Genomic DNA, 25,004 nt, shown 5'->3' on the forward strand with positions numbered 1-25,004 from the left:
ATGGATCCAAGAGGCTTTTTTGTGCGTCCTGATGTGCTCTATAAGCCTCCCAAATTTCATGGATGTAGGTGAAACGTGCTGGGGGGGCTGTTTGTTAAAAATACTGTAGGGGGCGCTATAGCATGTGCAGTGCCGAGATGCATACGGTGTTGTTCCTTGGGTCGATGGTGATGTGTGTGGTAATTTTTGTGAGCATTGGAGTATTCCTAACCTGTCAGAAAGGGCTTTGTTTTTCATGGCGATATTTGGTTGCTACAGCAACAGCGTTGCATGAAATGTCACACCCTTCACAGTGTGTGATTGTCAAGAGGTGAAGACTCGACTGACCAATTTCCAGCATGATATCACCAAGTTTGGGGCCATTGTACCTGACAATATAAGGCCTTAAACTTACTATTACCAACAGGTGGCGCTATGACTTTTTCAAAATTTATGAGTGTGGATGTGTTCAGACTGGACCTGGTATCCAGCATGTGAAGTCTGAGGCAGATAGGATGTTGTTCAGCTGAGATATGAATCGTTAAATTTTCATGGCGAAACATCGAAATTGGTTTGGCCGCCACAGACACGCCCTTTGATGACAAGTCACCATTTTCACTGGGATGCATCATCAATGTGTTTAGGCTGTTGTCACTGCATTTGAAGTGAATATGATCAACCGGGTAACAATAGGGCATGAAAGTGTGAAAGATGTCTATTTCCTGAAACCACAAGGTGGCGCTATGACTGTCAATGAATATCCCTATGTGGATGACATCAGGACAGGACTGTCATCATACATGTAAAGTTTCAGGCAGATTGGAGCATGTTGAGAAGAATTAGACACCAATTCCTGTTTCATGGCGAAGGATCAGTTGTTTGAGGCTCCGCCATGGCCACACCTTTTGGCTTCTGGTTGAGTTTTTGATAACTTTTCATCAGAAAGGTCTGGTGCATGTACTGGCCAAATTTCAGTTCTCTCAGACTTATCCACTAGGAGCTATAAATTTTGACAAATGTAGAGCAAATTCAAGATGGCCGACTTCCTGTTGGGTTTAGGGTGTGGCTGTGATTGACTTTTTGGTGTGTCCTGATGTGGTGCATATGCCCACCAAATATTGTAGCTGTAAATAAAACATTGTGGAAGTTGGCCTAATGACCACTTTTTCAATTTTGCAGGTGGCGCTATAGAGCCATTTTTTCACACATATGCGCAACTCCCATAAAATATCAAATTTTTCGCCAGTCCTGATGTGCACGCCAAATTTCACGCGTTTTGGTTCATGATAAGGCCCCCAAAAAGGCAATTCATTTGCCGGGAGAAATTAATTTTGACAAATTTACAGCAAATTGAAGATGGCCGACTTCCTGTTGGGTTTAGGGCGTGGCTGTCATTGACTTTTTGGTGTGTCCTGATGTGGTGCATATGCCCACCAAATATTGTAGCTGTAAATGAAACATTGTGGAAGTTAGCCTAATGACCACTTTTCAATTTTGCAGGTGGCGCTATAGAGCCATTTTGCCACACACATGCGCAACTCCCATAAAATATCAAATTTTTCGCCAGTCCTGATGTGCACGCCAAATTTCACGCGTTTTGGAATATGATAAGGCCGCCAAAAAGGCAATTCATTTCCCGAGGAGCGACTAAGTTTGAAAAATTTACAGCAAATTGAAGATGGCCGACTTCCTGTTGGGTTTAGGGCGTGGCTGTAATTGACTTTTTGGTGTGTCCTGATGTTCTGCATATGCCTACCAAATATTGTAGCTGTACATGAAACATTGTGGCAGTTGGCCTAATGACTACTTTTTCAACTTTGCAGGTGGCGCTATAGAGCCATTTTGCCACGCACATGCGCAACTCCGATAAAATATCAAATTTTTCGCCAGTCCTGATGTGCATGCCAAATTTCACGCGTTTTGGAGTATGATAAGGCCGCCAAAAAGCCAATTTACTTTACGGGAGAAAAAAAAATAAAAAAAATAATTAAAGCTGCAAGCAGCGATGGACGGGTCCTCGCATCCACGCTGGTCGGTGAATCCACGCACGTCCACCAGGTGGCGCTGTGACTGAGAGTGTATGTCGGCCTCTGAATCGCATCTGGACCAGAGTCCAATCATACATGTAAAATTTCAGCCAGACTGTAGCATGTTCAGAGCAGTTATAGAGCATTTCCTGTCTATCCACCAGGTGGCGCTGTAACTCAGAGTGTATTTCACACAGTGGATGTGATGAGGGTTGGACTCTGATCACTCATGAAAAGTTTCAGGCTGATTTGATCATGTAGAGGCCAGTTATACAGCATTTACTGTCCCTCCAACAGGTGGCGCTGCGACTGAGAGTGTCTGTTGGCCTGTAGACGTGATCAGGATTGGATTGTGATCACACATGGAAAGTTTGAGGCAGATTGGAGCATGCAGAGGAGAGTTATACAGCAGTTGATGTTTCATGGCGAAGCATCAAAACTCTGATGGTCGCCATGGCCACGCCATTTGGCTTCTGGTTAAACTTTTGATAACTTTTCATCACCAAGTCCTGCTGTGTGGACTGACAAAATTTCAGGTCTCCTGGAATTATCCCCTTGGAGGTATTAACTCTCAAAAATGAGAAAAATCATCAAAAATCTCACAATTAATCCAAGGTGGCCGACTTCCTGTTGGGTTTAGGACATGGCTCCAAGAGGCTTTTTTGTGCGTCCTGATGTGCTCTATAAGCCTCCCAAATTTCATGGATGTAGGTGAAATGTGCTGGGGGGGCTGTTTGTTAAAAATACTGTAGGGGGCGCTATAGCATGTGCAGTGCCGAGATGCATACGGTGTCGTTCCTTGGGTCGATGGTGATGTGTGTGGTAATTTTAGTGAGCATTGGAGTATTTCTAACCTGTCAAATAGCACTTTGTTTTGCATGGCGATATTTGGTTGCTACGGCAACAGCGTTGCATGAAATGTCACACCCTTGACAGTGTGGGATTGTCAAGAGGTGAAGACTCGACTGACCAATTTCCAGCATGATATCACCACGTTTGGGGCCATTGTACCTGAAAATATAAGGCCTTAAACTTACTATTACCAACAGGTGGCGCTATGACTTTTTCAGAATTTATGAGTGTGGATGTGTTCAGACTGGACCTGGTGTCCATCATGTGAAGTTTGGGGCAGATAGGATCTTGTTCAGCTGAGATATGAATCGTTAAATTTTCATGGCGAAACATCGAAATTGGTTTGGCCGCCACAGACACGCCCTTTGATGACAAGTCACCATTTTCACTGGGATGCATCATCAATGTGTTTAGGCTGTTGTCACTGCATTTGAAGTGAATATGATCAACCGGGTAACAATAGGGCATGAAAGTGTGAAAGATGTCTATTTCCTGAAACCACAAGGTGGCGCTATGACTGTCAATGAATATCCCTATGTGGATGACATCAGGACAGGACTGTCATCATACATGTAAAGTTTCAGGCAGATTGGAGCATGTTGAGAAGAATTAGACACCAATTCCTGTTTCATGGCGAAGGATCAGTTGTTTGAGGCTCCGCCATGGCCACACCTTTTGGCTTCTGGTTGAGTTTTTGATAACTTTTCATCAGAAAGGTCTGGTGCATGTACTGGCCAAATTTCAGTTCTCTCAGACTTATCCACAAGGAGCTATAAATTTTGACACATGTACAGCAAATTCAAGATGGCCGACTTCCTGTTGGGTTTAGGGCGTGGCTGTCATTGACTTTTTGGTGTGTCCTGATGTGGTGCATATGCCCACCAAATATTGTAGCTGTAAATAAAACATTGTGGAAGTTGGCCTAATGACCACTTTTTCAATTTTGCAGGTGGCGCTATAGAGCCATTTTTCCACACATATGCGCAACTGCCATAAAATATCAAATTTTTCGCCAGTCCTGATGTGCATGCCAAATTTCACGTGTTTTGGTTCATGATAAGGCCCCCAAAAAGGCAATTCATTTGCCGGGAGAAATTAATTTTGACAAATTTACAGCAAATTGAAGATGGCCAACTTCCTGTTGGGTTTAGGGCGTGGCTGTCATTGACTTTTTGGTGTGCCCTGATGTGGTGCATATGCCCACCAAATATTGTAGCTGTAAATGAAACACTGTGGAAGTTAGCCTAATGACCACTTTTCAATTTTGCAGGTGGCGCTATAGAGCCATTTTGCCACACACATGCGCAACTCCCATAAAATATCAAATTTTTCGCCAGTCCTGATGTGCACGCCAAATTTCACGCGTTTTGGTTCATGATAAGGCCCCCAAAAAGGCAATTCATTTGCCGGGAGAAATTAATTTTAACAAATTTACAGCAAATTGAAGATGGCCAACTTCCTGTTGGGTTTAGGGCGTGGCTGTCATTGACTTTTTGGTGTGTCCTGATGTGGTGCATATGCCCACCAAATATTGTAGCTGTAAATGAAACATTGTGGAAGTTAGCCTAATGACCACTTTTCAATTTTGCAGGTGGCGCTATAGAGCCATTTTGCCACACACATGCGCAACTCCCATAAAATATCAAATTTTTCGCCAGTCCTGATGTGCACGCCAAATTTCACGCGTTTTGGAATATGATAAGGCCGCCAAAAAGGCAATTCATTTCCCGAGGAGCGATTAAGTTTGAAAAATTTACAGCAAATTGAAGATGGCCGACTTCCTGTTGGGTTTAGGGCGTGGCTGTAATTGACTTTTTGGTGTGTCCTGATGTTCTGCACATGCCCACCAAATATTGTAGCTGTACATGAAACATTGTGGCAGTTGGCCTAATGACTACTTTTTCAACTTTGCAGGTGGCGCTATAGAGCCATTTTGCCACGCACATGCGCAACTCCCATAAAATATCAAATTTTTCGCCAGTCCTGATGTGCACGCCAAATTTCACGCGTTTTTGAGTATGATAAGGCCGCCAAAAAGCCAATTTACTTTACGGGAGAAAAAAAAAAATAAAAAAATAAACCCTAGGGTTTCAATAGGGTCCTTGGCACCACTGGTGCCTTGGACAGTCGGTGCCCTGGCACCGCCTGTCCTTCGCACCCTCGGTGCTCGGACCCTAATAATAATAAACCCTAGGGTTTCAATAGGGTCCTTGGCACCGCTGGTGCCTTGGACAGTCGGTGCCCTTGCACCGCCTGTCCTTCGCACCCTCGGTGCTCGGACCCTAATAATAATAAACCCTAGGGTTTCAATAGGGTCCTTTGCACCGCTGGTGCCTTGGACAGTCGGTGCCCTGGCACCGCCTGTCCTTCGCACCCTCGGTGCTCGGACCCTAATAAACCCGAGGGTTTCAATAGGGTCCTTGGCACCTCGGTGCTCGGACCCTAATAATAATAATAATAATAATAAACCCTAGGGTTTCAATAGGGTCCTTGGCACCGCTGGTGCCTTGGACAGTCGGTGCCCTTGCACCGCCTGTCCTTCGCACCCTCGGTGCTCGGACCCCAATAATAATAATAATAATAAACCCTAGGGTTTCAATAGGGTCCTTGGCACCGCTGGTGCCTTGGACAGTCGGTGCCCTTGCACCGCCTGTCCTCGGCACCCTCGGTGCTCGAACCCTAATAATAATAAACCCTAGGGTTTCAATAGGGTCCTAGGCACCGCTGGTGCCTTGGACAGTCGGTGCCCTTTCACTGCCTGTCCTTCGCACCCTCGGTGCTCGGACCCTAATAATAATAATAATAAACCCTAGGGTTTCAATAGGGTCCTTGGCACCGCTGGTGCCTTGGACAGTCGATGCCCTTGCACCGCCTGTCCTTCGCACCCTCGGTGCTCGGACCCTAATAATAATAATAAACCCTCGGGTTTCAATAGGGTCCTTGGCACCGCTGGTGCCTTGGACAGTCGGTCCCCTTGCACCGCCTGTCCTTCGCACCCTCGGTGCTCGGACCCTAATAATATACCCTAGGGTTTCAATAGGGTCCTTGGCTCCGCTGGTGACTTGGACAGTTGGTGCCCTTGCACCGCCTGTCCTTCACACCCTCGGTGCTCGGACCCTAATAATAATAATAATAATAAACCCTAGGGTTTCAATAGGGTCCTTGGCACCGCTGGTGCCTTGGACAGTCGGTGCCCTTGCACCGCCTGTCCTTCGCACCCTCGGTGCTCGGACCCTAATAAACCCTAGGGTTTCAATAGGGTCCTTGGCACCGCTGGTGCCTTGGACAGTCGGTGCCCTTGCACCGCCTGTCCTTCGCACCCTCGGTGCTCGGACCTTAATAATAAACCCTCGGGTTTCAATAGGGTCCTAGGCACCGCTGGTGCCTTGGACAGTCGGTGCCCTTGCACCGCCTGTCCTCGGCACCCTTGGTGCTCGGACCCTAATAATGCTGGCTGATCTATGATATCGCAAAGGCTGATGATGATTGAGTCCCCTTTTTCATAATAGTGGCATTTAGAGGAACTAAAAAATATATCAGGCTTTGTCTTTTTTGTGCATTTCATGTTTTTTATTGATCTAATAATGCTTAGTTGAATTAAAGCTGCAGTAGTCATAAATGTGCAAAATAGAAGCCTGTTGGGTGTCAGTTTTCAGATACTTAAAAGGTGCACTTTTTCCAGAGACCAGACAAAAGTATTTTCGTCAGTTTTCAAAGGTTTGTTGTTGTTTTTTTTGGCTTTTTTGCTTTGTATAGAACAGTGGAGAGAGACAGGGAATGTGGATAGAAGAGTGAGGGAATGACATGCAGTAAATGGCCATGGGCTGGATTTGAACAGATGACCCCTGCGTAGGGGACTATAGCCCCTGTTCTTGAGTCTCCCACTCAGCTAGCTGAGCTACGGTATCTGGGTGCCCAAAATAAGTCTTACCTTTTAACCATGTTTTAAAGCTTCTAGATGTGTTTATATGAACCACAGGTTACTGACTATGTATAAATTAAAACGTGTGACAAAACATCAGACAATAACCAGAACAGACCCACAGTTCTTCTCAGATCCAAGGAGCGGTTTAGTGTCTTTTGGATAATGAATTTGGTTTTGAGGTGATGATGGGAGTTGTTTCTCACAGCTCCCATAATGTTTTTTCCACTGCACAAACTCACTGTGCACTACTTGCCCAACACCAAGAAAAGCACTGACAGTTGGCCTGTCGCTGGTGAACAAAGCAAAGTGTTTTGCAGCTAAAGAATCTGATATTTGACCAAAAATCATCTAGGAGGAGATAAATATTGGACTGAAATTCAACAGGTTGTCAAACATGGCTTTAAACCTCTAAATCCCAATACTTATGAGGGTTTGAATGATGTTATATATTTTTCTGAAAATGCACATTTACAGCCAAAAAAAGAGAAAAAGTATAGATTTTCAACTTTCCTTCTGTCATCTGAGCTAAGTATGTGTGATGCACTTGCATTTAAAAAATTACGTCTAAAGCCTACAATCATGATAATTCATTAAAATAACTTGATCCTGCATTGACCGATTATCAAAAAATAAACAGTTCACATCAAATCCTGTGCAAAAAAGTCTACGTTCCTCATCAAAACCAAAAATATATCAAAATCACAATATTCTATAAAAATTCAGAGACCATTTGGCTGAACTGTAGACAGTGTTGAGATTTGTATGGAAACAAATTAAAAACCTAAGCATTGAAATATCTATAATGTGTAGAACCACTGCTTTTTTTATAATTTGGAACACCTGTAGGCACTTGGAAAAATATTGTGCGTATTGATTAAATGTTTGTGGAAAAAATGAAATGCAGCTTTTTTCATGATTTATGGGTCATTCCAGAATTGGAGGAAATTTTACGTCCTACCTATCAAATTTAAAATAATCCATATACAAAATACTAAAATATACAGATGTGTAAATGTAGTTGTCCAAATCTAAAAAATAAAAAAAAATAGGAGAAAAGAATGTTTGAAAACATTTTATAACATACCAAATAAGTCTGGAGTTCCCCTAAAATTCTATTTTTCCTTGTCCCACCCCAAATTGACCAAATTGAATCTCAAATACAACAGTTGAAATTCAACCTAAACCTCCTTTTTATAGTATTATTCTTTTCATTGATGTCTGTAATTGTGGGAACATTTTTTTTTAATCAACACACTGTTTTAATTATTGATTATTATGTATGGAACTTGTGCCCCACAACATGCACACAACCCTGTTAGCATAATCTTTTCAGCTGGTAGAAGAATAAAACAGTGATTCACATGATATGCTGGAATTAACATCATCAAACAGTTTTCCAAAAGAATGGGTAGAGCAAAGTTCTCCCTTTTATTTTTCATATTTTCATTGTCAGCCTTGATTGAATGTCTCACTCTCCCTCATGCAACCCTGCTTTGCTTATTATCAGGATAAGACAAATCTTTTCACTTTTTTCTTTATTATTTTCCATCTGTAAATTTTTCCTCTTGGTCAGCAGTAACAGCTAGCTAAACAACTAGCTTCTACTCCTGAGAAAAAACTATCATTAGCACGGATTAGCAACCTGTTACCGTGATTAGAGTAGAGTTTGTAAACAACAAATAAACATGGAATACAAATGGTGCTACTGATGTGTATACTGAGTCAATCAAGTCTTTGATAATTCATTAACTATTATTAATGAGTATGTAGCAGAAAATTGTCAAAGAGAAGGTCTATTTTTCAAAATTTTTTAAGCCCAAATGTCCTCCAATTCTGAAATGACCTATGTGTCATTATGACTATCATACTGCACAGCTCTCTCTACCTTACAGTGTATTGTGTTTTTTCTATAGAAGTGGAGGACTTTATACTGAAGTAAAAAAAATGAGCCCACAATGAAGAAATGTGTGATGGGGACAAAAATGTCTACAACCTACTTGGTTTTCAGACAGTTAAATACATTTTGCTCTCACTGGATGTATAAATGGGCAGCTGTTATGCCAGATTTGTACCAGTCGTTGGCTGAGAAATTCCAATTAATGCAACTTTAAATGTTGGATATTCATATTCTGGACAACAACTAATTTTCACAGTTACAATTTCTGCCAGGAAAATTGACCAATTTAATTATCTTTTAAAAAAAACTCCTGATGTTTGACAGTCTCGGTTTTTTTATTTTGTGTCCAAAGCGTAATCTGTTTAAACTTCCATGCAAGTAATTCCTGCCTCAACTGGTATTCAAAGTTATATTTCTTTGATTGGGTTTTAGTTGAACACCCAGGTGTTCACGCTGACCAGCTGTTTGGAGAAAGTCATGAGGCCATTTTTAACTCAGGATGAGTGTTTTTGTGGGACTGTTTTATTTCTCACGCCATTAGAAAGTTAGCGAGTGTAGCAGTGCCGTGTTGCCTGCTCTCCTTCTCTTGTAGTGTAAATGCCAAAGGTGCTCTTGTGAGGGCTTTGACTCCTATCTCTTGTCTCTGTATTTTGCCCACATTGCCAGATTAGTCATGCTGTACAGCAAGAGGCTGCCGCTCTCTAGAGGATACTTAATTATGTGTGGGAGGTAATGCTTTTAAGAGTCGTTTTTCTGGCCAATTAAGGTAGCCATGAAATCAGGAATTCACCAGAGAAACCTCCCTTTTCCTCCTGGTTAAAGCCACTACAGAATACTTGTTGTTGTGGAGTTACTGTCACCATCACCTTTTGTTTCCAAGGTGTTGAATTGTTGAAGTACTCTGTTATATTGGCAAGATTGGACAGAATGTGCAGGTCAAAAACATTTGCAGATTTGATGTTATTTCGGGAGAGAAATGGCCTACAGCAGTATTTCTCAACCTTTTGTAATGTATCTTGCTAGATTCAAAATCCCAGGGCAGAGAAGTTGAGAGCAGAGCTTTACCTACAGCGTGGTGGAGGCGTTAGACAAGAGTGCGATTACAGGCTGATTTTTACAACATTTTAATCAAGGAGATAAAATGGTTTTTCCTTTGCTGCATTTTCTTTACAAAATGAGAGCTACAGAGATTCAGGCTGTCATCACAAGACATTTTATCTTATAATATTGCGACTCACTAAATCAGAGTTTAGCACATTTAAAAAGCCCAAAGCAAAATTATTCAAATTATTCTGAGTGGGTGAAGATTGTTTTTGTCCTTTGTGACATTTAGGAGAAGAATGCACTGCATTTTTGTTAAGTCAGATCTTTCAAAGAAGATCTCCAGAGCTGTAGCAGTTGGTCAGTTTATTGTTTAGTTGACTAGAAATCATTCTGGAATTTACTTCTCAGAAGTATCCACTTTATTCCTCGCCTCCATGATATCTTGCTTGTATTCTGGGTGCAACTTCTGCCGCATCCTGCCACTGTACAGGCACCTGTGGTTTTCCATGGTAACGGTACACTAATCCTCTTTCTCAAAATGATTTGGGAACATGTCGGAACACAACCTGTTAAACCTCAAACAGAATTAAAGCTGCAAGCAGCGTTGAATGGGCCCTCGCACTCTTGCTGGTCGGCGAATCCAAGCATGTCCAACAGGCGGCTCTGTGACTGAGAGTGTATTTCAGTTAACGGATGTGATGAGGGTTGGACTCTGATCACACATGTAAAGTTTCAGCCAGATTGGAGCATGTAGAGGCTAGTTTTACAGCATTTGTTGTCCATCCATGAGGTGGCTCTATTACTGTGACTGTATATTGGTCTATTGATGTCATCAGGAGTGGAGCATGATCACACATGTATAGTTTCAGCCAGATTGGAGCATGTAGAGGCTAGTTTTACAGCATTTCTTGTCCATCCAACAGGTGGTGCTGCGACCGAGAGTGTATATTGGCCTATGGATGTGATCAGGGTTGGACTGTGATCACACATGTAAAGTTTGAGGCAGATTGGAGCATGCAGAGGATAGTTATACAGCAGCTGATGTTTCATGGCGAAGCATCAAAACTCTGGAGACCGCCATGGTCACGCCCTTAGACTTGCGCGGGAACTTTTAATAACTTTTGATCATTATGCTGTGTTGTATATATGGGCTAAATTTGAAGTCTCTAAGAGTATCCTCGTAGGAGTTCATTCTCAAAAATGAAAAAAAAACTGCAAAATTTGTCCAATTAATTCAAAATAGCGGACTTCCTCTTGGGTTTACAGTGTGGCTCCAAGAGGCTTTTTTGTGTGTCCTGGTGTGCTCTATATGCCTGTCAAATTTGGTGGATGTAGGTGAAACGTGCCGCGGGGACTGTTTATTAAAAATACTGTAGGGGGCGCTATAGCACATGCAATGCCGAGAAGCATACGGTGTCCTTCCTTGGGTTGACAGTGATGTGTGTGGTAAGTTTTGTGAGCTGCTGAGCATTGTAAACCTGTCATAAAGTAGTTTGCTTGTCACGACAACAACGCATTGCCATGGCAACAGCGTTGCATGAAATGTCAAAATCTTCACACTGTGGCATTGTCAGGGGATGAAGAATCAGCTGATCAATTTTCAGAATGATATGACAAAGTTTGGAGCAATGGTATGTGCAAATGTAATGTCTAAACTTCTTGTTACCAATAGGTGGCGCTATGACTTTTCCTAAATTTTTGAGCGTGGATGTCCTCAGACTGGGCCTGGTGTCCAGCACATAAAGTTTGGGGCAGATAGGATGAGAATTTGCTGAGATATATGCATTTTAGTCGTCCTGGCGAGACAGAAATTTGCTGTGTCGCCACAGACACACCTTTTGATGACGAGTCATCATTTTCACTGTGAAACATCACCAATATGTTTAGGTTTATGTCACCACATTTGAGTTGAATCTGTGCAAGAGGTAAAGAATAATCCATCAAAGTATACAAAATGACTTTCTGTTGCCAGCAGATGGTGCTCTGGCTGTGAATGGATTTCATCATATGGATGTGATCAGGGCAGGATTCTGATCATACATGTAAAGTTTCAGGCAGATTGAAGCATGTTCAGGGCATTTACACAGCATTTGAAATTTCATGGCGAAGGGTCAAAATTCCACAGGCCGCCACGGACAACTTTAAATTTGGAAAAAGATTTTAATAAATTTTGATCATTAAGGCCACCTGCATGTACTGGTCGAATTTGAGGTGAATTGGAGTTTCTCCCGAGGAGAAGTTTGCTCTAGAAAAAAATCAAAAATGGGCAAAATCTGACATTCAACGCATAATAGCTCACTTCCTGTTGGGTTAGGGTTAGGGAATATGGCTGTCACTGACTTCTTTGTTCAGTCTGATGTGCTGCATATGTGTACCAAATTTGGTAGCTGTAGGTGAAACATGCTGCCCGTGGGAAAGTTTAGGGGGCGCTATGGAGCCATTTTGCCACACACCTCCACAATTCCTATGAAATATCAAATTTTTTGTCAGTTCTGATGTGTGTGCAACTTTTGACGCAAATCGGTGCATGTTTAGGCCCTCAAAAATGCAGTTGTTTTGGCAAGATAATAATAAAAAACCCTAGGGTTTCAATAGGGTCCTAGGCACCATCGGTGCTCGGACCCTAATAATACAAGTGTTTGACACTAACGTGTCTATGTCCCCCGCTGAAGACATGGATTTGAAAGTCACAGTCAACAAACGCTCGGTGTGACCTTGAAAATTATGCGAAGGTCACCCAAATTGACTGGTGTTGGGGGATCATCCTAATACATGTTGACATCAAGTTTGACGAAGATCCGACAATTCCTTCATGAGATATCACGCAGACAAGGATGTGGGACGTACGGATGGACATACGGACGGACAGACGGAGGCGAATACTAGGTCCCCCTCTTCGCGCGTTCGGGACAAAAATAAATCTAGCATTCCAATAGGGTCCTTCGGCACCGACCCCATTGAAACGGGTTTCAATTGGGTCCTTGCCCTGTCGATGCTCGTACCCTAAAAATGTGATCATACAGAAGCTCTGCCTTCTGTGACTGATGCATGGGAGGAGAATCTGAATACGTGACGACAGACAATGTACAACAGTGAAGCGATGACTCTGAATTAACATCTGAAACGTATCAGTTCTTCCACAGTGAACGGGTCCATTGCATTTTCTTAAAAAGGTGGGACATAACCTGATCTACCTTAAGACTTAGAGCTGATTGTGTTGGGCTACTTGTGCTTATACTGTCCTTCTTCATTACAGTTATAGTCAATATCTCTGGTCAGCAAAGTGGTATTTGTTAAATTAAAGGTAATTTAATTTTGAAGGAATCACTGTTGGAGACTAACCACCATGATTTTCACTAGGACTAAGTAACTTACTGCTAGTACTCACCTAAAGTATAAATGATCTATTTTCCTTGATAATTGAGAGAATATCTTTTAGACAGTAAACAAGTGTTTCCAATTTGTCAACCTCCACTTTGGGAAGTTGGATGTGTGTTTATCCAGTGATTTGCTGATAAAGCAAAGGTATAATAATTATTCAGTTAATTGAGAAAATAATCTAAACTGAAAATTACAAATCACAGCCCTGAATGGATATTACTGAGTGAGTTTGCTGCCTCCATGACTATTATGTTGTCATTTGTTGGCACAAAGTTAAATAAGATTTTCCTTCTACCAGTATGAAAAAAATTGATTACCACATGTTGTAATTTACAGGGTTCAGAGACAAACTGATCACCCTTTCATGGGTTTGATATGGCATGAAAAAAATAATTTTTGGGAAATGAAAGTTGAAAAAATTATTTACTGTAATTAGCTTACTGCCCTGTGTATTTTGATGATACCTTTTCTCACCTTTAATGCCACTACTATGACAGTGGAATTACTTGTTTAAAAACGACAAAAACAAAAAAAGAAATGAAGTTTCCTTCTTAGTGCCAAGAGTTACTTGCGTGTCACAACACTGCCAGATGGAGCAATGCAGTGACTGTCTTATCAAAATGGCTCCACGGTTTGACAGGTTACTGAAGCTTTAGATGCTAATTCTAAAATTATATTTCCCACTGAAGCACAGTTCCCAGCTGTCAAAATCCACAGTGTTACAAAATAACACATTTGAATGCAACAATCCCAGAAAGTCAGTGTGACACAGCCCTGGGAAATCTTCAGTGGTTGTTTCTGAAGCATAATGAAGAGCGGTTTTTCATCTAAAATGAAGACATGATCAAAGCTTCAGAACAGCTACAAAACGAACAGAATTTTTTCTTGTCATGATTTAAAAAGACACAGTCCTAAAATGAGAATGCAGATGAATCAAATATGCCCTACATTCCAAGTTGATTTTTTTTCCTGTACTACAGCTGCCATCACATAGCATGTACTGTTGCTTGTAGTATGCGTACATGTTGGGACATATTACTTTATTATAATATTGCACTTTTAGCTTTGGCCATGTTGTGCATATATGTGTCACAGTCTGCAGTGAGCATTCTCAGTGGCTCAAGCTTGTTACTTTGATGAGTCACCAGATAGTATAGGTTACAATACACGTACTACCATAATGTATAGTACACCAGGAAAAGAAATAATGTGTCCCAAAATATAGTACGTCAAAAAATACCAAGATGTCCAACTATATCCGGTTTCATTTTGCAAGCCAGCACGATTTTCTGACCTTCCTGACCTGTCTTCTGCATAGTGGAAAATACATAACATATGTGAGAGTGCCTCACTTGAGTAACAAGCTTGAGGTGCCAGACAGACAGACAGACAGGTGATTTCACTTTGAGAACCTTAACAGATATATGAGCAAGGCAGTCAAAATTGAAGCTGTAATATGATATTATTACAAAGAAGTATGTCCTAATTTCAGAGTAGCCTTTTATTGTGGGCAGTCTAAGGCACACCTGTGAGGTGGGATAGATTATCTCAGCGAAGGAAAAACTTTTTCCAATGCATGTGGAAAAAGTTTTAGATCTTTCAGTTCATCTCATAAAAAATGGGAGCAAAAACAAAAGTGTTGCATTTATATTTTTGTTGAGTGTATATCCCAGCCTACTACTCTGGAACTCAGCGATGTTTGACTTTCTTTTTGTTACTGTCCGGCTACCCTAGACAGCCGGTTCGTAACAACTACATACTTGGTAAGGGCACCTGTGGTACATACTAAGAGGAAAACAATGGTATCCATCCATCCATTCTCTATACACCGCTTTATCCTCACTAGGGTCGCGGGGGGTGCTGGAGCCTATCCCAGCTGACTCGGGCGAAGGCAGGGGACACCCTGGACAGGTCGCCAGTCTGTTGCAGGGCTACATATACAGACAAACAAGAACACTCACATTCACACCTATGGACAATTTAGAGTTATCAATTAACCTCAGCATATTTTTGGACTGTGGGAGGAAGCCGGAGTGCCCGGAGAAAACCACAGGGAGAACATGCAAACTCCATGCAGAAAGATCCCAGGCCCGCCCCGGGATTTGAACCAGGGATCTTCTTGCTGCAAGGTGAAAGTACTAACCACTACTCCACTGTGCAGCCCAGAAAACAATGGTATGCCATCTGGAATTCAGAGTGTGATATATGTGACATATCTTGAGCTGTGCAGAGGACTGTTGGTCAGAATGATCTGAAACACTTGTCGCTTGCAAACTACAAAATGAAATTGGATGTAGTAGGACATCCCAATATTGTTTTTGAGAAACTAAATTGGGACATACTAAATCATTTTCTGGCATTTTGTATCGTGTGGTAGTTTGGGTATTGGTATCTGTTTTTCAACTCAAAATGCTCCCAAATATCCACAAAGGGTAGAATTGAATTCCTCTATTACTTGATAATTTGTCTATATTCTTAGACAATCTTCTTTCCACTATAATAATGCTGCGGTTCATACATCCCACTCTTTTCATTCAATCATTCTGCTTCACATGTTCTAACGCAGAACCAGTCACTGCTGTTTCCATTTATATCACTTCAGGCTGTTTATATTTCATTGAGACTTTTTTTTCCCGTTAAACATATCCACATGCATTTGCTGCTGCAGTGACTCGTGTTTTCTATACAAAGACCTTAAAATTTCACTCAGCCTCTGCATGGATGCCTGCAGAAATATGTGCACAAATGCCAAATGCTTTTTTAAAATTTAAAATTCAATACAAATATTTGGGAAAAAAAACAAAACAAATGCCAAATGCAAGTGGGACATTTAACACAGCTATAATAAAGACTTGAATTTCCGTGACCAGTCCATTTAAAAATATATAATTGAGGTGTACAGTGCCAGACTTTGTGTTTACAAAAGCTCTATTGAAGCTGTACTGTACTCGGAGTGATGAGAAAAATGGTGCCGGGCTGGGAAATTATGTAAACAGACTGTTTGATTTGAATTGAAGGTCATGTTGATTTCTGTTATTTTGTAGCCTCATGGATAGCTATTATGTAGCCCCTCTGCTTGTCCAAACATGCCAAGTGCTTTTAGCATTCATGTGTTTTGATTGAATGTGATTACATTTTTTTAATAGATTCAATGTGCCAGAAGGCAGCAGTTCTTTTTATTGGCTGTGCCTTCCAGACTGAGGTGACTTTTCAAGGATGAAACTTTGGTGCTTTTGATACTTGAAATATTTCAAAACCGATGAAATTTGAAATGCTTTTGTGTACAAAGGTTTTTATCACCTTGAGAATTTAAGCAGTCATGAATCAGAGAGGACGGTTGGTGAGTGGAGACTGCATTGATTGCGTTACAACACCTTCAAGCTGCATTCAATCCTCACAGAATTAATAGCTGTTAGTTTTTGTATTCCAAATTCCTTTTTTTTGCCAAGGGTTTGTCTTTGTATTGTTGGGGACCGATTGTGCTGTTACTAGAAGCAATGCACACGTAGCGTAATATCCTTATTCTACGTTTGTGTCCATGAGTCTGTATGACTGGGGGAAATCGCTGCCGAGTTATTTACATCCGATCATGGTCATCTATCTGTACACATTAACACAAGGATCAATCCTCCTCCCCCGCAGCCATAGTTTACAAGGCCACTAATGGGCGCCTATCAAGGCTCAGTCATAATGAGACAAAAGGAAATCACATTGGAGCTTCAGTGATTCTGCTAACTAGATTGACAAACACAAGGATGTTTTCCTAACTGAAATGAATAGTCCCAATAATGCCATTAATTTATATGTTCCGGTGTCATTATGGATACTTGATTAGCCATGTAGAATGGAGCAGATTGGCGTCAAAGCAGAGGAATGAGGCCAGTCGTGTATTGTCTGTTAGGCAAAAATAGGAAAGAAAGCATTACAGGTGGTTGGTTTGTTTCCCTGCAACTGCTGATTAAGATGAGGCCAATGAAGGATGGTGCAAGGCTAAATAAAGCTGTAGGTGGATCATAGACACTTCACTGCGATCATCCCTCTGATCCGTCTGCCCACTTTGATCTGTAAATATCTGTACCAGTGTTCAAGTGCCAGTACATTAACATACAAAGGTTCATTTTAGGGTGGCAATAATTTGTAATCTGTAAGTCATCTTAGCTAACAAAAATATTGTACAAAAGCAAAAAATCTCTATCACAGCTTCCCAGAGTCATAGTTAATTTTTCTTTAATTTCTTCTCTTGTCTGATCACAACAGCAAAACCCAGAAACTGTATTTTGCTGCCAGACAAAGGCAACACAAATTTGGCTGCCGTACAAATGACTCGACACATTACATGACTCAATTCTCAAAATTAAGGTTCCAGAGACCACAGAGACCACTTTTGTCCATCGTCATTTATCTCTCTATTAAACAAACACTTGCTTAACATATAGTTCAGTAAAATAGACAAAGATCACTGTCTCATAACTGATGGTGATGTCTGATAGAGCTTCTACGATGATTCAAGTAATTCGTCAAAATAAACCTAATTAGGTAGCTTTTAATTATCCATTGCATGAGCCAATTTTTGCAGAAAAATGCAGATCATTTGAAAATTTTAACTTGTTGTGACAATTTGCTGTTTTTTTGTTAATACATTGTAATAACTGATAATTTTGGGATTTTTTTTGTCAAACAAGACAAACTCTTTTGTGATCTATTGCTGTTTTGGGATGTTTTATAGACCAAAGTAATAACTTAGAAAATATCAACATTTTTCTTGTGAAATATAGTTTATAGTCTGAACAATTAAAAGCTCTGGTGACACTGATTAACTCAAGCCCTTTTTCCACGAGTGATTATTACAGCTCCATTTACTATTCAGTAATAAAAAATTGATTATGCTCGACTTTAATAATATTATTTCACTGCACAGTAAGTTGAGTCAGTTAACGGCTGTGAACTGTTTAATTTCCTGCCATAAAAGCCACATCAACCAACATACATACTCACCCTGTGTGGCTCTGACAAAACACGACGCTCCAATGTGAAATAGGCGTTTTTCCCAAGTCTTTGATATGCTGTTTTTTCGTTCACTCCTTTTCAATCCACCAGAGTTAGCTCAGTCTCTTTTATGAGCTCTGTAAGTCTTCTCCAGCTCTCTCTTGTCCACTCACAGCGTTTGATTCACACCTTCTCTTGTTGGCTCTCTCCTCCCCTCCCCTGTTCCCTCTCACTGACTTTTTCCTCTGTGCTCTGCTCTCCAACGAGGTGAAAAACACACATACAGGTAGGTCATCACACTGTCTCTCATCCTCATCAGTTGCTAAGTACGAGGCACTTTGATGAAAACAAGTTTGTCAGCATTGTGGTGTATTATACTGTACCCCTCAATGGTTCAGCTTCTTTCTGAGACAAGATGTGAAATGCAACCGCTGTTCAGTGTGACAAAGCAGCCAAGGTGCCTCGTTCAGACCTTTTTCTCAGAAGGATGCATTACTGAAAAAGCTCCTCATTCTCAGCACCGATGATTTACTGAAAGTCTCTTCAAAGCTCGTTTTCCCACCAAAGAAGCACTTGGAAGCTTGACTCGAAGAAAGCAGTAAAAAGTCTTTTTCTCACTCTTTTTGCAAAGTTTGAGCATGTCCATCTGCAATGAAATCAAGTAAAGTCTGTTTGATCCTCAAGGCTGCACACACCGAATGGCTTTTTTTTTTTTTGTCTCCTACCAGTCTTCTGCTTGCTGATCCAGAAAATGCTGTTTGGATGCTCGCTGCACTAACATCCTCATCAACATACAAATTCAGCTGTAAGCCACTACTGCAAGATATTCTCACATATGTGAAGCGGCATGTATCAGAGCACTGAGCAACATGTAAGAGGAGGGAGGAAGAGTTGCGGAGGATGAAACAGGGGGAGGAGGAGCTGGAGGAGGAGCTGATGTGGGTGTCAGCAGCAGTTCAGGAGGAGCTAAATGTTTGCCTTTGCCATGACAGTGCAGCAGAGCTGCATGTCTTCATCAGAGGGGAAATGCAATCACACAACTTGCTGTGGCTGGCTCCATCAGACACACATGTTCCACTTCATGGTGACTTGGTTGGTTATCCTGAAAGCATTTGGCTGTGCACCTTGTTTAAAGGCAGAGTGAGTGACCGTTGAATCAGTCACTGCAGTCAGTCAGATAAATGAAGTTCTTATGGTGCCTTCTGCTCACCTCCATGAGCCACGCTTTCTTTTGGTGTGTCCTTCTCTGTACAGATGAGCTTCTTCCTGTAGTTACAATGTAAAAGGGAGCAAACAAAATATAAAAATGGATTTGCTCAGGGCCTGAAGTGTTCAGTTCATTCAGTGAAGAGCAGATAGGAACATAGTGGTAGGATGCCTACAGTGTACCCTGATATGGGAGACGCCAGCGTGTCGTCATTTGCTATGGTCACGTGGTACAAGACTGCTACTGGTTGGCAAGAACCGGCAGTAACATAATGGCTTGCTACGAGAACGGTATCGGGTTTGAAACAAATATGTAAAGTTATTGCTTTTCATGAATGAAATTGCACATGTATTTACCACAATGGTAATAGCGTGTGTAGTTGTTGGTTGTACGAAGCGTTTTGAGAAGGGATCAGGCTTGAAATTTCACCGAATACCGATGTCAGGAGAGAGAAGATGGCGGTGGCTTCAGCCATCAACAGGAAAAATTGTACCCCAGTAAGCAGCAGAGATCGTGTTTGTGGCTCCCACTTTTCTTCAGGTAAACTATTCAACAGTTTAGCATGTTTAGTATGTCCAACTTTGAGCTTATTTACCAAAAGATATTGATTTAGTGTCGCATCCTTCGCGTGAAGCGATCTCTACACTTTCGGTTTGGTTCAGTGTTGTCATGTGTTACCGATTGCTTTTTAGGCGATGAAAGTATACTAAAGTCGAATGAAGCATATTCAATAACATCTCCTTAAGGCAGCAGCCTCCTATTTGTAACCATATTTATTTCTGTATGCGTCTAGCGATCGTTTTTTAGAATTGTCCTATTTTCGATCACCAATGCTGTGGGTCTGTTACTGTTACATAGAAGCCATACTGCAGACAAAAAATACAGCAACTTCTTGACGTTTCTTTGACATCTTGTTGAAGATTAACAGAAGATATATTATTTTTAATTCATAATTATATATTTTTGGGTGGGTGAACTGCCCAGCGGTGTCAATCAATTAAAAATAAATGTTGGTGAAGGAAATGTCCGGCCACAATGAAGGATCGTCAACCCAGCCAGTCTTCAAATTGTAGGGATCTGGCAAGGTTTTACCGTTTCCCTGATATCTCAGCTTACTCACGTATATTTGTCGGGCCTCAGGTGATAAGGATTGAGCATAATCGGACAATTTCACGGAAGGATAGTTCGCATTGTTATCATCAGCCATTGTTCCTCTGGTTCCTCTTGCCAACCAGCGCGGTAATCACGTGACTTCGTGACGTCACTGTTTGTAAACACTGGCGTCTCCCATAGGATTTTTGAGTCTGTTCCTGATACTGAAAGGACTGATGGATACAGTATTACAGTTGAACAAGTGACTTGTCAGCACCCTTTGGTGAGGAATTACCAATACAGAGTATCTGCTTACTAATATAGTAATATATAGTTAAGTCTCAAATTATTTGTAGGCAGGACAAATTTAGTTGGATTGTGTATAGTACAGTATATTAGGGCTGCAACTAACGATTATTTTATTAATCGATTAATCGGCCGATTATTTTTTCGATTAATAGATGACTCGGATTAAAAAAAAAAAAATTCCGCCTCATTCAGAAATAGAAGATTTGGAATGACAGAACAAATAAGATCATTATGGGGAAGCCTTCATCTTCAACCATTGACAGAGGCCTCATGTCAGTGACGTTCATGTTGAGGATGCTCTCAGTGAGACAGCTGCTTGCTGTGGTGGACATGATGTCTTTCTCATCATAAAGCCTATCAATGCAATTCATCCTGCCTCACTCCAACACAGACCAGTGTCTTCACTTAGATGTTGTCAGAAAATTAAAACTTGAGGCTTAATCTTCAAATTATTACCACTATAGTGAGTAAGTTACGTTCATTTGTAATGCATATCCAAACCATGCTTCAGTAGGGGCAAGACTGATTTGTGGCACTGGCAGCTAGCAGTGACACTTTTTGTAGCACCGCTGGATGCCACGGTTAATGCCACTGTTTGTGCCACTAGCAGTGACACTTTTTGTGGCACCGCCACGGATGCCACGGTTAATGCCACTGTTCGGGCGAGATGCCACTGCCGCAGCGGCATTTCCAGTGGCGTCTGGAGATGCCAGCAGAGATGCCACGGTTAATGCCACTGTTTAGAGGATACCACGGTTAATGCCAGTAATTGTACCGCTGTTTGGGTGAGATGCCACGGTTAATGCCACTGTTTAGAGCACATGTCAAACTCTAGGCCCGCGGGCCATATCCGGCCCGTAATCCGGTCCGCGAGATTATTTTACCTTTATCGTTGTGTCTACAGATATGGACCCGTAAGCGTAGCCTGTGGCCTACGGATACGGCACTTTCCATCTCCTAGCGTTATGTGCCAGCAACAATGTGCTACATATCGCCGTTATGTTCATCATTGCCTGGTAGAGAATGACCATTTTCGAACCAACACATGTGGTTTGAATCTGAATTGTGTGCAACTTAAGGAAAAGAAGCCCAAATGGATACATTGCAGCGGCTGTTATTTGTGACTGCACTACTCTTGTGTAAACATTATATGTAAGCCAAGATGACATTTTTTATATCAAGAATCATGAATAGTTTGTCTGCCCAATACATTATCACAAGTCATTAATCAGCTTCATACAGTGATGACAATAGGGAGTAAGAAAAGCAATCTGCATTATGTACTACCGTATTTGTGATTAATTTACAGGTCCGTACCTCTAGTACAGATGCTACGGGTACGGTCCGTACCTTTAGCATCAATCTTGATTTATTATTATTGTTATTAATGGCCCGACGATACGAAGCACTGATAACACACACACTACAGATCCAATAATGCAGCGCAACAGCTGCCTTGCCGAATGATAGGTTACCTGGGAACATACAGACCCGGCTTCCGTATCGCTGCCACTCGCTGCAAGCGCCGAGTCGCGGCGCCGCGTGACGCTGTCCGCTCTGAATGAGACGGAGCGCCCCTATAGCAGACAACGTGGGAGCTGCAGTTTGATCAAACAAATGCAGTAGTAATGTAGGTCATAATTTTTTGAATATTTTTTGACATTGCAGATGTATTCTGCGGGACGGGTCGGACCCCTGGCGGTCCGGTATGGGTCCACGGACCATACGTGTGACCCCTCCGCACACAGTATACATTACAAGTAATACTCTGAACCTGCATGCATACGTACGCTTACGTTCATACGTGCATTCAAGTTGAAGCTCGCATTGTGAGAGACGCAGCTTGCAAGCGGTGACGCTGCTCATTCCTCAGTACAAGGACAAGATTACGGGATTGCTGTGGGAGTTTGAGAAACGATTTCAGTTCTTTAGCGAACTCCAGACAGAATTGGCAGTTTTTCGCTCACCATTCACAGTGGAAGCTTCTGATGTGCCCTCTGACATGCAACTTGAAATAATCGATTTGCAGTGTGATGTAGAACTGAAGGACAGATATGCCTCTGTGGGCTTGGAAACATTTGATCAGCATCTCCTTTCAGGCTACCCTAAATTAACAGCACTGGCTGCAAAAATGTTGTGCACGTTTGGGACGACCTATCTTTTTGAGCAAGTTTTCTCAGTAATGAACATTAATAAAACAAAACAGCGCACAAAGCTCACACATAAGCACTTAACTGACATGCTGAAGTCGGCTGCTGCTCAGGACATGATGCCTGATACTGATGCACTTGTGCAGGCTAAAAGATGTCAAGTTTCAGGAGCAAATACGAAGCAAGAATAAATCCTGTAAAATGCTGCTTTAAACATTGTTGCCCTAGGAAAAAAACAGTTGCTAAATGAAAACTTGCTGTAAATATTGTGAAATTCAGTGTTGGTCATCAGATGCACTAGAGAAGTGTTTGGTTGAATGGAATATTATTTCTAATGGATGCATCCATGTTATGTACACTGCTCAAAAAAATTAAAGGAACACTTTACACTTTAAGTATTGCATCAAATCAGTGGAACATGTGGGATACTGATCTGGTCAAGTAAGTAACTGAGGGGCTTTTTAGTCAGTTTCAGCTGCTTTGGTGTTCATAAAATTAACAACAGATGCACTAGAGGGGTAACAATGAGACAACCCCCAAAACAGGAATGAGTTTACAGGTGAAGGCCACTGACATCTTTTTCCTTCCTAATATTGTCTGACTGTTTTTCACTAGTTTTGCATTTGGCTAGGGTAAGTGTCACTTCTGATAGCATGAGGCGATACCTGGACCCTACAGAGGTTCCACAGACAGTCCAGCTCCTCCAGGATGGCACATCAATGCGTGCCATTGCCAGAAGGTTTGCTGTGTCTCCCAGCACATTCTCAAGCGCATGGAGGAGATTCCAGGAGACAGGCAGTTAGTCTGGGAGAGCTTGACAGGCTGTCGAAGGTCCTCAACCGATCAGCAGGAGAGGTATCGGATCCTTTGTGCAAGGAGGAACAGGATGAGCATTGCAATAGCTCTACAAAATGACCTCCAGCAGACCACTGGTGTGAATGTCTCTGATCAAACAATCAGAAAGAGATGTAATGAGAGTGGTCTGAGGGCCCAGCATCCTCTAGTGCCCGCTGTGCTCGCTGACTGGCACCGTGGAGCTCGGCTGGCAACATAGGAATTTGCAAGTCCACCACTGGTGCCCTGTGCTTTTCACAGATGAGAGCAGGTTCACCCTGAGCGCATGTTACAGGCATGAAAGGGTCTGGAGAAGCCGTGGAGAACGTTATGCTGCCTGTAACATTGTTCATTGTGCAGTGTATATAGTTTTTTTATGTATATTTTACATGTACATTTCATACATAAACAAGGCAGGTGACAACTTTACTTTCTTAACTGTCTGTATAAAATAGCTGCTACTTAAGATTTAAAGGTGTGCAGAGTTAATTTAGGTGTTCACAATTACAGTACTTTCCAGATGTGGAAAAAGGAACTTCAAAAAAATTCTACGTCTTGATAAGTTTGATTTTTTTTTTTAAATTTTAAATTTTTAAAATGTTTTTAAGGTACACATACCTGTGACTAAATATGTTGTGCCATTGTACAATCACTGTGATCAGTTGTAATGCACCCAAATAAATGTTAAACTGAGTCATAGTGTTGTTGAAATTGCACTTACTTTAATCTCTGGTTGTTTCCAATATAATTTTTAAAAGGACAGTTAATTACATATAAAGATTTTTCTAATATACTTGTTCTCCTTTGCACTAAAACGTCGGAAAAACTTAGACTTATTGTTACTTCTCGGTAATTATGCTATAAGTTTACTGGTCCGGCCCCTTTGAGATCAAATTAGGCCGTATGCGGCCCCTGGACCAAAATGAGTTTGACACCCCTGTTCTGGGGACATCTGAAGAAACCCAGATCCTCACTGACTGCTGGGAGACTCCACAGACAGAACATCAGCTGCTCCATCTTCAGCATCTGGACCAGCAGGATGCTGCTCATGGAAACTGAAGGAGATTAAATGCTTAAATATATTTAAGTATTTTGCAATGAAATATTTTTTGACTGTGTTCAAAAAATGAATTGAATTGCTGAAGCCAGAAGTAAATGTTCCTCTAATATCAGACCCGTTTGATCAGACACTGCTGATGTTTGAGAAGATTTCTGTTTTATTACCTGACAGGCAGAAGAAGAGCTCACCTGTAGGAGCTCACCTGTATTCAGGTTCTGAGTACAGTAGTTGACATGAAATATTCTCTCATTAATCAGTGAT

The 25,004-nt window shown here is 41.5% G+C and overlaps 2 protein-coding genes and 1 long non-coding RNA gene across 3 annotated transcripts in view; 1 reads left to right on the forward strand and 2 right to left on the reverse strand.

Moving 5' to 3' along the window:
- The window catches only part of LOC110970091 (muscarinic acetylcholine receptor M5-like), a 44,499-nt gene extending 25,500 nt beyond the window's left edge, over positions 1 to 18,999 (reverse strand). Inside the window, exon 1 of the mRNA XM_051960920.1 lies at positions 18,101 to 18,999. The gene's annotated coding sequence lies outside the window, so the exon portion shown is untranslated. The remainder of the gene's footprint in view (positions 1 to 18,100) is intronic.
- Positions 1 to 25,004, reverse strand: part of LOC127537756 (uncharacterized) — a 71,392-nt gene that overhangs the window by 25,500 nt on the left and 20,888 nt on the right. The window lies entirely within an intron of this gene.
- The window catches only part of aven (apoptosis, caspase activation inhibitor), a 96,774-nt gene that overhangs the window by 16,195 nt on the left and 55,575 nt on the right, over positions 1 to 25,004 (forward strand). The gene's annotated exons all lie outside the window — the stretch shown is intronic.

This window comes from Acanthochromis polyacanthus, chromosome 16 (assembly GCF_021347895.1).
Source record: "Acanthochromis polyacanthus isolate Apoly-LR-REF ecotype Palm Island chromosome 16, KAUST_Apoly_ChrSc, whole genome shotgun sequence".
NCBI classification, from domain to species: domain Eukaryota; kingdom Metazoa; phylum Chordata; class Actinopteri; family Pomacentridae; genus Acanthochromis; species Acanthochromis polyacanthus.